Source organism: Heterocephalus glaber, unplaced genomic scaffold (genome assembly GCF_053883595.1).
Source record: "Heterocephalus glaber isolate CG9 unplaced genomic scaffold, H.glaber_assembly_v1.0 deba00001472, whole genome shotgun sequence".
Classification (NCBI taxonomy): Eukaryota; Metazoa; Chordata; class Mammalia; order Rodentia; family Bathyergidae; genus Heterocephalus; species Heterocephalus glaber.
Window position 1 is genome coordinate 18,682,955 of NW_028258315.1, and position 12,484 is coordinate 18,695,438.

The following is a 12,484-nucleotide window of genomic DNA, read 5'->3' on the forward strand; positions in this document are numbered from 1 at the left end:
GGTCCTCCATACCCTTGACTTTCTTGCAATCTTGCCATGAGTTAGAATGTTCATAATGACCTACTTTGTTCCCATATCATATCCTATTATTTTCTAATGAAAAGCCTAAAGAAAGAATATTCACCCTTCTATATGCCATTCCAAATCATCACCTTCTCTCGTTACATCTCTGTGATGACCTAAAAAATGTGTGGAGAAGGAATGAATGCGTGTGTGGGCAGCCGTGAGCAGGATGGCTTTAATAGTAAAGAAATTCTTCAGGGAAAACACATTTGGAAAAAAATATTCCATTTCCGCTAGTGTATTAAATCATCCTAAGGGATTTCCCATAACACGATGCAGAGAAATAGGCTAAGTGGTTTTAGCGTAACTATTGTATTTGCTTCACAATTGCCCTATTTCATGACTTTCAGATACTAAAATATTATGGACGTGCAAAATTGGGACATGGTACAAGTGCACCCTAATTTCATACAACAGATTTAATTTTGATAGAGTTATATATAATTTTTATGAATCAAAAAGTAATGAAGAAAAGAATAGTCTTAATTCTTCCAAAATTGAAGAGGACCTTTTACAAAAGGAAAAAATCAGTAAGTCTGTAAAATTAGATTCTGAGTTCTTTTTTTTAAATTTAAAATCTATTTTATTATAGAAAGATCAGTATCTAACAAATGAAAATGTATCACCTGTTCCTTAACTGTGTAAATAATATTAAATTTCTTTGAAACTGGAATCTGCAGGCACAGGTATCCCTCAGTCATTGTATCACCTCCTAATGCAGCAGTCATCATGAAGGAGATTCTGAGTTCTGACACTGTGTTGCCCTCCGCAAGTTACTTAACCACTCTGGGCCTTATTTAAATTTTCTCTTCTAATGGGGATATAATTCTTAACAATAAGAATCTATGTGTGCAAAGCTGTAACACATTGCCAGGCACATGGGCTACTCATTATGTATTAGTTCCTTTCCTCTACTCATTCCTATTTCTGTTTTTCATCTTGTTCATGCTTGCTGGAAAGGGACAGGAATGATTAGAGTGTGCCTGCTTTCTGCAGTATGAAAGTGAGGTTGAAAGAACAGAGGAGCAGCAGTGTGTGTGTGTGTGTGTATGTGTGTGTGTGTGTGTGTGTGTTCGTGCAATATGGAAGACAAAGATTTCACAAGTGCATAAACATTTTAGGGAGACCAAGATTTTAAACCTTCTCAGTGCAGAAGCTATTCTCTGTTTCATATCTTTTACTCCAGAATAACCGTGCACACAGTAGACATGAAGCCCATAACGTTGGTGGTGGAAGAAGGATTTGAGGAACGAGGAAGGGGGTGTGCGGGAAAGACCTGCAGGAGCAAGAAGGCTGTAGAACACAGGTGGCGGCTTGCATGAAATTAGAGCGGCCTTGCCTGTTGATTTTGCTCGTCCCATGGCCAGGGGGAGTGCTTGCTTCTGTTTTGGTCTATTTTCTAATCCCTGGCTAAGAACTGCAGGTCTGAGACAGAGTCTGAGAATAAAGCAGAGGGACTCAACTCCATAATCAGGGGAAGTCATCTGGCCACCCTGGTCACCTTTTCCTGGGAGAGAAACAATTTTGAAAACCAAAGACAAAACTAGACTACTGGACACCACACCAAGTGTTACTGAAGAAACAGATAGAGGTCAAAAACAGCATAAAATATGTAGCATTTATCATGGCTTAGAAAAGCACACCTTTTCTAATTTATGTTGAAAATGATTTCTGGTAGCTATGATTCCCCATAAGCTAAAGCAGAGATTAATTGAATAGGGTAGAAAAACCAATATTTGAGAGTCCATTGTGTCCATTGCAGTACTTCAATGAATCATAAAATAATAGAATTGTGAAGTAAAATCAAATCCCGTCATTTTACTAATAAGGGGACCAAGGCAGTGAAGTTTTAAATGTGCCTTTTATGGGACAACTTAGGAAAAAAGTCAGGCTGCTGGCAGAACTGAGCCTTTGAGTTTGCAGCCAAGGAAACTGTGCCGACTTCAGTGTATAGTAGAATCATTTATACTCTCATTTATACTTTTCGGCATTTATCTTGAGATTTGATTCATTTAAAAAATTTTTACTTGTTCTGATGCCTATATTTCTTTTTTCTTACAGATAATTTTTCTCCTATAAAAGGTTTATAAATCCAGCCATTCCTTTTGCACTTGTAATTTGAGGGCTAACTATAGTTAGCCCTCAGAGAACTATGTTCTGAAGTGAACAAAACTTTTTTTGGGAAACTCTAGACATGCATGCTCCAGAAAAGAGACATAAATCTTTTTGTCTCGAGTTTTTTATGTTTTTTGGGTTTTATTTTTGTACCAGAGATCGAACTCAGGACCTTGCAATTGCAAGGCAGGCGGTGGAACCACTGAGCTAAATCCCCAGCCCTGTCCAGAATTATTTTGAGGTGAAAGACTTGATGATCCCTCCGGACTAGACTGTTCTACAAGTAGACTCCAAGGATCCCTTAAAAAAAACCCAGAAGTCCTTAATGATCCTACAGAACACTGGGGACCTTATCAATTTGTTTACCAACTTGAAGTTCTAATTTCATGGCATGTGAAACACCAGTAAAAAATAATCTCCTGCCTCAATATTTTAGGGAATACAAAGAAATACAGCACAATCACTGTAGACCCGGAAGCTCTTGGCAAGTCTGGTTTTTATTATTATACATATGAAGGGAATCTTCTTTTTGCCAACATCTACAAAGGTACTGATTAACTCAGCTCCATAGTAATTGTTTAATATTAAATAAGCCCACAATTTCAGGGCACATTTCTCAGAAACCCTTTGTGTAGCATTAGGTATGTAGCTAGACAGTACAGCATCTGGTAATTTTGAGGTTACCAAAAAGAAAGATGATGTGCATTTTCTCAAGTCTTAATGGAAATGCTTTACAGTTTAAAAATAGTCTAATTGGTTGTTGAACTAAAAAAACATTTTCAGTTCTTTTTCAAGAAATCAAAAGTGCACTCATAATAAACAAGATTCAACTATTAATGGCCACATCTTCTCAAATGCCTATAAAGTTTGATGCTTCCTTGGTAAGCTGAAACAATTTTAAAATGCTTTTAATCAAAGTCGAGAGTGAACACAATGACTTAAAACCACATCCAACAAACAAAGACTACCGTAGATCTCATGAGCATGAAAATATCATTTCCAGATTTATTTTAAAAATGAGATTTAATTTTTGTCACTTCCTGCCCTGCCAGAAGACACAGAACACCTTCTCTGTGAAGCTATATTTGGGATTCATACCCTAAAATCACAGTTTACAGCAACCTGGTTCATAAAGAGGTCTGCGGGGTAATTCTAAGGATGAAATCCTAATACTTTAATTTTAAGAGGTCAGGCTAAGATTGTGTTTCAACCTGAGCGTTTCAGGCCTCCTGCTTTTCTTTTGCTCTCCACCTACCTCTCAGCCTCCCTAAATGCTAGTTGCAAGGGGTAGGGGCCTGTCCTTCTTAGTATAACTTTCTTCTGGAAGCACTGGATAATCCCAAAGAGAGCTGCTTTCTCCCACATCCTCTGGGACAGTGCAGGCAAACAGTAAAAGCAATTACAAGACAGCAACGCACCCAAGTAGCCCCTCCACCTCCTGTTCCGTGGCAGTGTCTCTCACACTTGGGCCCTAACTATGCTGACACTGCCAATTGCCTATTTTTCTGTCTCAAAACAACATGACAGGAGGCTGCCATGGTGAGCAATATGCCTACCCTTGCTCCTCAAACTCACCAAAGCTCATTAGACCCCGTTAATCAAATATTTGCTCTTAAATTTAAACATACAGTTCTAGAAAGAGATTTCTGGCACAGTGAGCCTTAGCATGAAGTGAGTTTTGAAAAACTAACAAATTTCCCTGCTAACATTCCTCAGGTTACACGTTTGCCTCCTGCTCCAAGGAGTGCAAGTTATCTGCTGCCCTCTTTTGAATTTTAGGCCACACTGCACTCACTCATAGATAGGACCTATTTGCCTGAAGACAGTCCTCCTCCCTGACTGGGGCAGCTTCAGCCCTCTGGCTAATCCGGTGCTGGAATAGTACTTTAAGTCTCCCTCTGAGTACTACTTTCTCTGCTGGTGTTCTTCAGGGTGAAAGCAAAACTCATTTTTCTGAAGCAGCAAAGCAATGATGAGACATGTGATTCCCTTTCTTATTCTTTTTTTTCAGCTTCATTGAGATATAATTGAAAAACATGTAAGGCATACAACTCGATGTTTTCATATTCATGCATATTGCAAAGTGACCACCACAATCTAGCTAATTAACATATCTAGCACCTCACATCGTGTGTGTGTGTGTGTGTGTGTGTGTGTGTGTCTTGTAAAACACTTCCGATTCATCCTGTTGGCAAATTTCAAGTATCCAATACTGTGAAGTCTAGTCATCTTGCTGCAGACTATATCTCTAGAACTTAAAACTTTGTACTCTTTGAGCAAGGTCTTCCCATCTCCACACCTTCCCCCAACCAACCTTCTAACCTCTACTTTTATGAGTTTCACATTTTTGGGTTATACATACAAGTATGATCATGCAGTATTTGTCTTTCTATAACTGACTATTTCACTCAGCATAACGTCCTCCATGTTGTCACAAATAGCTGAATTTTCTTCTTTTTTAAAGGCTGAATAATATTCCACTACATATATATATACATGCTGAATTTATATATAATGTATATAATATACATTCTATATTATGTGTAATTATATAAACATGCCAAATATATATATTCCTGTATATATATAGTGTGTGTATATATATATAGTGTGTATATATATATATAGTGTGTGTATATATATATACTATATATATATATATATATATATATATATATATATATACACATGCCGAATTTCTTTATCTATTTATCCAGCAAAGAGCACATAGTTTGTTCCCATATCTTGGCTACTGTGAATAATTCTTTTTCTTATTTTAACCCACTTTATCCCCCAGAAATTTGTCCATCTGGCCTGACTTACGCATCACCTTAAAATGCCCACAGGCAATTCTGGTGATAAAGATACTGGAAAGGAGCAGCATGCCAGAATATGCTTCCAGAGCCTCTCCAGGCTGTCCTTCCAAGACAGAAGTGAGTCCTCACAGGAGTGGCCAGCTCACGGGGACAGGGGAAGCCCTTGCAGAACTTAGACCTGCTGGGCTGGCCACCCCCATTAACCCAGCTTTCACCCTGCCCTCCCGCCTCTCTCTCCACCAGCTGCTCTCTGCTGCAGTCCATCATCCACTGACAGCCATGGCACTGTCCCCAGACCTCTCTGGTACATCTCCCCCTCTACCCTCATGGGCCTGGTCATCTCTTCTACACATGAGAGCAGGTACAGGTATGTTCCTGAAGAGCAAAATGACAGGAATGAATGCCATCCTTCCCTGGAAATCACAGGAGCTGGCTATCTGCAGGACAAGAAGATGGAGAAAAAATCACATGCTGATGTCTAAGGATAATTCTTACCAGCAAATGAATTTCTATTTTCTATGGCAATTGTGTGTCTGTCCATCTGTCTGTCTGTCTCATGCTCCTGATCATAAAACATCATGTCCCATCAGCTTGTCTCTTGCCATGGTATTCTGACTGAGAATAGCCACTCTCTAACTATGGAGATGGAGGAGGGAGCGTTCTGTAGCCCCTGGTGGGAAAAAGAACAGCGGGCACTTATCGTCCTCTGGCAGAAGAAATGTTGACATTTTCTGATAGTTCAGTCAGACCATTAGGTTAAAATGCACCCAAAATATAGACACCCTCATAAACTCTTGGGCAAAGGCCCTTCTGCACTGTGGCCCTCCTGGGTATGTAGCTTAGGGCATGCACTTAGCTCAAAATTCTGCTATCAGTCTCTTAAAATTCTTAGTGACATTGAAACAAGGAGCCCATTTTTTCTCTTTGCATAGGCTCCACGAAACAGATCCTGCACAGCACTCAGGGATAGCCCAGTCCTGAGACATCCTCTTTCCTGCCAAGATGATGGGGGTAACCGTTTGCCTTGGAACGGGAGGGCGTGTGGTTTGCCTGGGCCCTGTTGTGGTTCCCTTAGCGAACATGTCTGCTTGTAAAGTCAGGGCCTCATGGCTGCCTGGCAGCTGGAGTCTCTGGGCTCGGTCATTTACAGACAGGAAGTTTCCATGGAGAATGGTGTGATGTGCCTTAAAGGAATCATCATGGCAGGGGGGAAGATGCTGAGAAATTCTGCACAGGGGAGATAGTTCAGTAAAAAAGAGTGGTTCACAAGCAACTCTCAGGGGTAATCCTGATGTGTCTAGAAGGAAGAGGCAAGAAAGACTGTTTCTTACAGATTCTTCCCTTTCAACTGAAGCCACAAGGCCCCTGGCACACACATACTCAGACAATGCTTTTTTATGTTTCTGTTTGCTCTGAATTCTTCCTGAGCTTTTGCAGAGAAGCACTAGATCAACACAATTTATTTTATAACAATGCCATGTCATATCATATATCTCTAGTTCACATTTGGTTGACAAGGCGCCACATTTGTGAATGAGCATATATGGATACATATTATCACAATCACCAAGAAATATCATTTATTGAGTGCCCACTGCCATATTCGATTCTACAAACAGACATGTGATAACATACATAACAATTTAATAACAGAAAAAAAAATTCTATTTAATTCAACTTGCCAAAAAGCAAAACAAAACGAAACAAAAAGACTTGATATTGCTTCTCCATGCCTGCTGTCTGGTGGCAAGACAGACCTCTAAAATGTATAAAGCTCTTATCTTTGTTCATTCCCCAAAGAATAATAGATCAGTCGGAGCTCCGATGCTGTTTTAATAATGTACAATTTACAATTCATTGGTTACCAAGCACTCACAGTATAATTAATTTTACAGACCTGTTCAGCAAATCCACATGGCTTGTACAATTGGGGCGGGGGGCGGGTAGTAGTGTCAAGGGGAGGGGGTTGGGAGGGGAGAATAGAGGGAGAAAGCCATCTTTTCTCTTCTTTCATATCAAAGTAGCTGAGTCCCTCACTAGCCAGGCAGGTTGGCAGGCAACTGTCACAGCTGAAAGAGAGCTTGAGTTTGACGTACAAATACCTCCCAGGTAAAAAAAGTTTTAGACCAGCAAAAACTGTGATTCTTATAGGTACCATATTCAGCCTCTTGGGAAGATTACACCTTTAAGGAAGGATGGTGATGGGAAGCATCTCTCTCCAAGAAAGGAAGTGATTCCATCTCCCTCTTAAGTGCACTCATCCACAAATTAGAGTTAAGCAGCCCATGGCCAGTCTTTCCCTCCCAAAAGTGTGTAACAAATGTCTGAGTATCAAAAGCATCAGTGTTGGGGTGAGGTAAAGATTCCCTCCCTACTTTCTCCATCCTTCAGAGTGCCATCATTTACTTGAAGGGGCCTTTGGAAATCCACCAAAAATTCTCAAACACAAATAAAATTCCTTGTGTCTGTTCTCATCCATGACTTGCTTTGTTTTAAAAATCTCTGTTTGGAAACATTAGGATTTTCTAAATATTTATGTGATTGTTTAACTTAATATTACTGTGTCCAAAAGGAGAATCTGCTCAACTGTTTATTGTTGTCCTTTAAAAAAAAAAAAAGAACATGAAAAAGGAGGTGCTAAAAGGCTTGATATTCTTTTGTTTTTTCTTAAGATCTGCTTTTCTCTTTGTGGTAGTTTCCATGCACTGCATTGCAAACACTTGGCTTATCATGTCAGATGCAGATCGGAATTAAAGATCTTGGGCTTTACAGGTAGACAAGCTTAAGTCAGATCTTGACTTTTGTCATTAGAAAGTTATGTGTTTGGAAAAGTCATTTAACCTCTTGAGGCTTTATTTTATATTATTGAAAATATGTACAGCACAGACTTGCTAACAGATTAAAGGAGGCCATTTGTATAAAGCAATCAGCAGAAGGCCTTGATTCGGTGGGTAGATATAGTAAGTGGTTGTTACTTTTGCATGTTACTCAGTCATGACTGCTCATTTTGTTATGGTTAGATTTTCCTCTTCACAGTGGCCCAGATAAGAACCTGGGCATATATGGACTAGCATCATTTCATTATGAGCTAGAATGTTCATATAGTGTCCAAGAACCCAGTTCCCAATAGAGAAAGGGGGAAGTGAAAGTCTCTATTCTGGTCATGGATAGAATTGACTGAGATAATCCCATTCTGAGTAGCTTGAACGGACTTGGTTAACAAAAGTGGCACCATGTTTTTGGAAGATCAAAAATAAAATAGAGCCCTCTTCATTAGCACAGAAAGCATCTTCCAAACATGAGATGTAATATGAGCCAAGTTTCACCCATGAAAGATGCTATAAAGCACTGTGAAGACATTAGGCCGAAGACATGAAGCAAACCTCAAAGGGACTCCTCCGTTTTAATTGGTGCTCAAGTTGAAGGAGGTTGCATTTATGAAAAGAGTGGAAGTCTTCAAAGGAGGAAGGAAACATGTAACACCCTAGCTCACATACACCAAAGCTTCTGAATGCTTTGCACGAGCTAATTCAGTCAATGTCTCATAATTGTGGTCACTGTCCCCATTTCACAGATAAGGAAGGAGATGCATAGAAAAGGTAATTCTAAGGTGACACCAACATCTCTTTTCCTATAATCCCAAGAGTCAGCTCTGCAGCTCATTGAGCCACTGTCCAAGATTGTCTGGATAAGTGTTCTACTATCCAGAGTGGGGCTTAAATCTACAGTGCCTTAAAATACTATTGAGCAATTATAAATTACAGCAGTGCATAGCTGGAAGGCTGGGGAAGAAGTGGCAGAATATTCATAAGCCAGGAGGCTGGTGGGAGGGAAGAACCTGAAGATCCAGAGAAAAAAGACATCCTGTGATAAATGTCTCAATCCTCACTCCAGCTGGATGACAGCAGTGACCCTTCTGGGTATGAAAAAGGGGAGATTATTCTCACGCACCCCTTTACTAGCAGCTTTTCCCACTGGGAACTGGAAACTGCTTTGTGTCTCTCTGATTGGCATAAGTACTTCTGGTTGGGGCCACGGGTACCCACCAGGGCACAGAAACAGGAGGCAGAATGTTACAAGAGCAGTCACAGAGCAGAACTGGACCAGGAACTGCAAAGCTCTTGAAGAATCAAGACTGCTTGGAGATCAGCTGCTCTTCTGCCCAAAGGCAGCACTGCCTCTTGTCTTCCCTGTCTCTCTATTTCTTAGCACACCTCTGCCACTTCTCCTCTTGCAATCCTCAGCAGCTTTACTCATCTAGGTCTCTAATTCCCATACACACAGCCCACTGTGGCCTCCTGCCCAGCTCTGCCCCTAGCAGTCTCTTCCCGCTATCTGGACACATTTCTCACCGAATCTTTCTTCATATTTCCAAGAGAAATTCTCAGCTCGGCTTGCCTTTTTCTGAACAGGGATATAGGTGCTGACCAGCCTTTGAGTTTTCTGCCCTGCAGTGGAACCTCTTGTTCCAACCAGCTGTGGCACAGTTGTGTGGGGTCACATGGCACAAAACATAAGCCTAGAGGCTGCCCCTTCTGCAGCAGCTCTGGGAAAAGCAACCTCACCCAAAGAGACTCTGTCTCAGCTGGTACTGCAGATGGGCCTGCTGCACCCACAGACCTAGGTTTGCCTGGAAGGGACAGGGCTTTGAGGCCTAGGAGAAACAAGAAAGTTTCTGAGACTTCCTTTGGATCTGCAGTGTGTATTTCTGAGTTTAATTATATTACCTATTCCTTGACTCCTGCTGTCTGCCTCTGAGAATAATCCTCAACACACACACACACACACACACACACATCCACGCACTTACACACACTTATACATGCATACCCATGCATACTTATACAACACACATTGGGGCTTAGCATTTACTACCTCAATTGGTCCCTGACCTCTGCCCAGCTCCAAATATGCTCACATTCTCCTTTCTATGGGGCTTTGGTACCTGCTCTGCATCCCCTCTAGGGTCTGATCTCAGCCAAAACTGTTTTTTGTTTTGTTTTTAGCTCAGAGGCTCTTTTGTCACAGCTGGTTCCTTGAAGCAACTCCCATTTCCTGAACTCCACAGTCTATGACACAGGGACAAATACGTTTTGCTGTTAGAGCACTTTGGGTCACTCATGATATGGAACTGATGTCTATCAACTGTCTGCTGTCAGTTTACTCCACAGCATTTGTCAGGACAAAGTCCATCCAGCTTCACTGAGAGTTACGAGTGCCTCCCATAGGTGCTTAGATACTTAGTGTTTGCTTCAGTTTGTAGCCAAAGGCAGGGCTTGGTTTGGGTTTTATTGGAGCCTTCTTAAAACTTTCGTTTCTATTCCACGCTCTCTTTTTATGGGCTTATTTTCCCTTGACCATTTTCTTCCCATGGTTCAACCTATTTTTCAGTCTTCTAGATCTCCTGATAATTATTTATTCCATGAAAACTCCCTAATCTACCTTTCCAGCCAAGTAGGATACATTTTATTATTTAAAACAATTACCTTCAATATTAAACAATCATATGTGATTTTTTTTGTTTTTTTCAAGGCAACCGTCACAGGCATCCTCGGTGTCCCTGAAATGTTAGGCCCTGAGTTTTCACTGAACAGTAGATAAAATCGATTCTAGGTGGAGATGCAATCTTTTCTCATAGCAACCAAGTATCACAGTTAGCTTTCCCTGGGGGCAGGTCAGGATTCGGATGTAATTTACAGTGTGTTAGGGTGACCCACTCTTCTATCACCAAAGACCCAGGGGTGCTCTATCACCTCAGGGAGGCTTCAAAATCATCCTGCTTGATCCTCACCAAGGCAAATTAATTCAGAGCTTCTGGGGTTGGATCCAGACACGATTATGGTTTTAATTCCCTAGGTGGTTCCATGTGCCATGGATGAGAATTCTGCTTTAGTCCAGTGGTTTACAGACTTGTTACACATTGGAATCACTAGGGAGCTTTAAACAATATAGACACCTGGGTCCCGCCCTGGAGATTTTGATTTAGGAAGTGTAGGTTTACCCCTGGTTATTAAGAGTATACAAGCTTCCTAGAACTTTCTAGCATGTCATCCTGATTTAGAGCTGGTACCTCAATGGATACCTGAATCTAAACATTAGACTGTCTCATCTAAGTTTCTGACTGAGACAAAAATCCGCAGTCTTGGAAAAAGATGATACATTTGTCAATTACTTCTATAACAATGAATGTGTTCTAGAAGTAGGGCTGCCAGACTGAATACCAGATACCCAGAGAAATTTCAATTTTGATAAACAGTAATTCATGTCCCATGGGACACTTGAGACATACTTATAACAAAAAGTACTTACTGCTTAATCTGAAATTCAAATTCAACCGGGAATTGGTTTTTTTATTTGTTAAATCTGGCCAATGATTTCCAGGAGGCTGCCTGAGAGCAGACTGTGGGACAGGACCTGGGAAAAGGAGAGAGACATAGAGAACCTGAAGGGAGAACATGAAGAATACCGTGGAGAGACTACAAAGCGAAGAACAGTTATGCCAAACACAATGTATTTTCTTAAAAAAATATTTTTATATGTGGTCCTGGGTATTGATATCAGGGCCTCACACATGCTGGGTAAGTGCTTTATCACTAAACTACATCCCCAGCCCCAAATGCAAGACTGTTTGATTTATCGAACTCATGTATCTATGCATTCTGCCACATCCTTGTAAAAGTCAACAGACTCTCCTCTCCTTGCCAGCTCTCATGGCAGAAGATCTGGTATTGGTGCCATAGAATCGTTTAGGATTCCACTATGGCCACCCCTAAGAGACAACTTCAATGTAGCATCTCATCCTCGCTCAAGCAAGAACTAGGTAGAGATGTAATCCGTGGTTCACCAATATTCTAAATGTTTACATTTGGATCCTCTAGAATTCAAATTGTAAATTAATGAAAATTCCAAATATTAAATTTAAGAATTTAATTAAATCTTAATATAGAACACAATTATACTCAAAGTTTCAAATCATCTAGTTTTGACTTATGGCAAGAGTAACCTGTTTGCAGAAGTTAGATAGAAAAACAATGCCTTCGAAATTACAGAAAGAAGGGAGATAAGAAAATAAATACAAAGCCTTCTTAGATTTAATTCCTAAACCTATGATAAGGCCTTATTTTCCTGCGCTCCCCTAACCCCATCCTCCACATAAATCTACCTGTTAATTTTTCAAGGACATTTTCTATTTCAGTTGCCCCCTCTACATCTTTCCTTGGGGGATTTCTTCTCACTGCTTCCCAAAAGCTCTTCATGCAGTATGCCCTTACATCTGCTCACCTGAATGCCAGCACACCAAGGAGAACTGGGCCAAGGTCCAGAAACCCTTCCTTAGACCTGATTCAATACATTGAGAGGTACTGAACCTATGAGGTTGCCAGGGTAGAAAAACAAGTTTCCTTCTGAACATCTTTTCATTTCTCATCTTAAATGACACTGAGATGGTTACCTGACTGAGAGTGAAGTAATGGCCCAGAAGGAAATGGGGA

At 40.6% G+C, this 12,484-nt stretch overlaps 1 long non-coding RNA gene across 1 annotated transcript in view; it reads right to left on the bottom strand.

The window, feature by feature from the left end:
• LOC147826221 (uncharacterized) overlaps nt 1–12,484 on the bottom strand; it is a 28,433-nt gene that overhangs the window by 5,159 nt on the left and 10,790 nt on the right. The window contains exon 2 of the long non-coding RNA XR_015439344.1: nt 11,304–11,408. This is a non-coding gene — a long non-coding RNA (uncharacterized LOC147826221). The remainder of the gene's footprint in view (nt 1–11,303; nt 11,409–12,484) is intronic.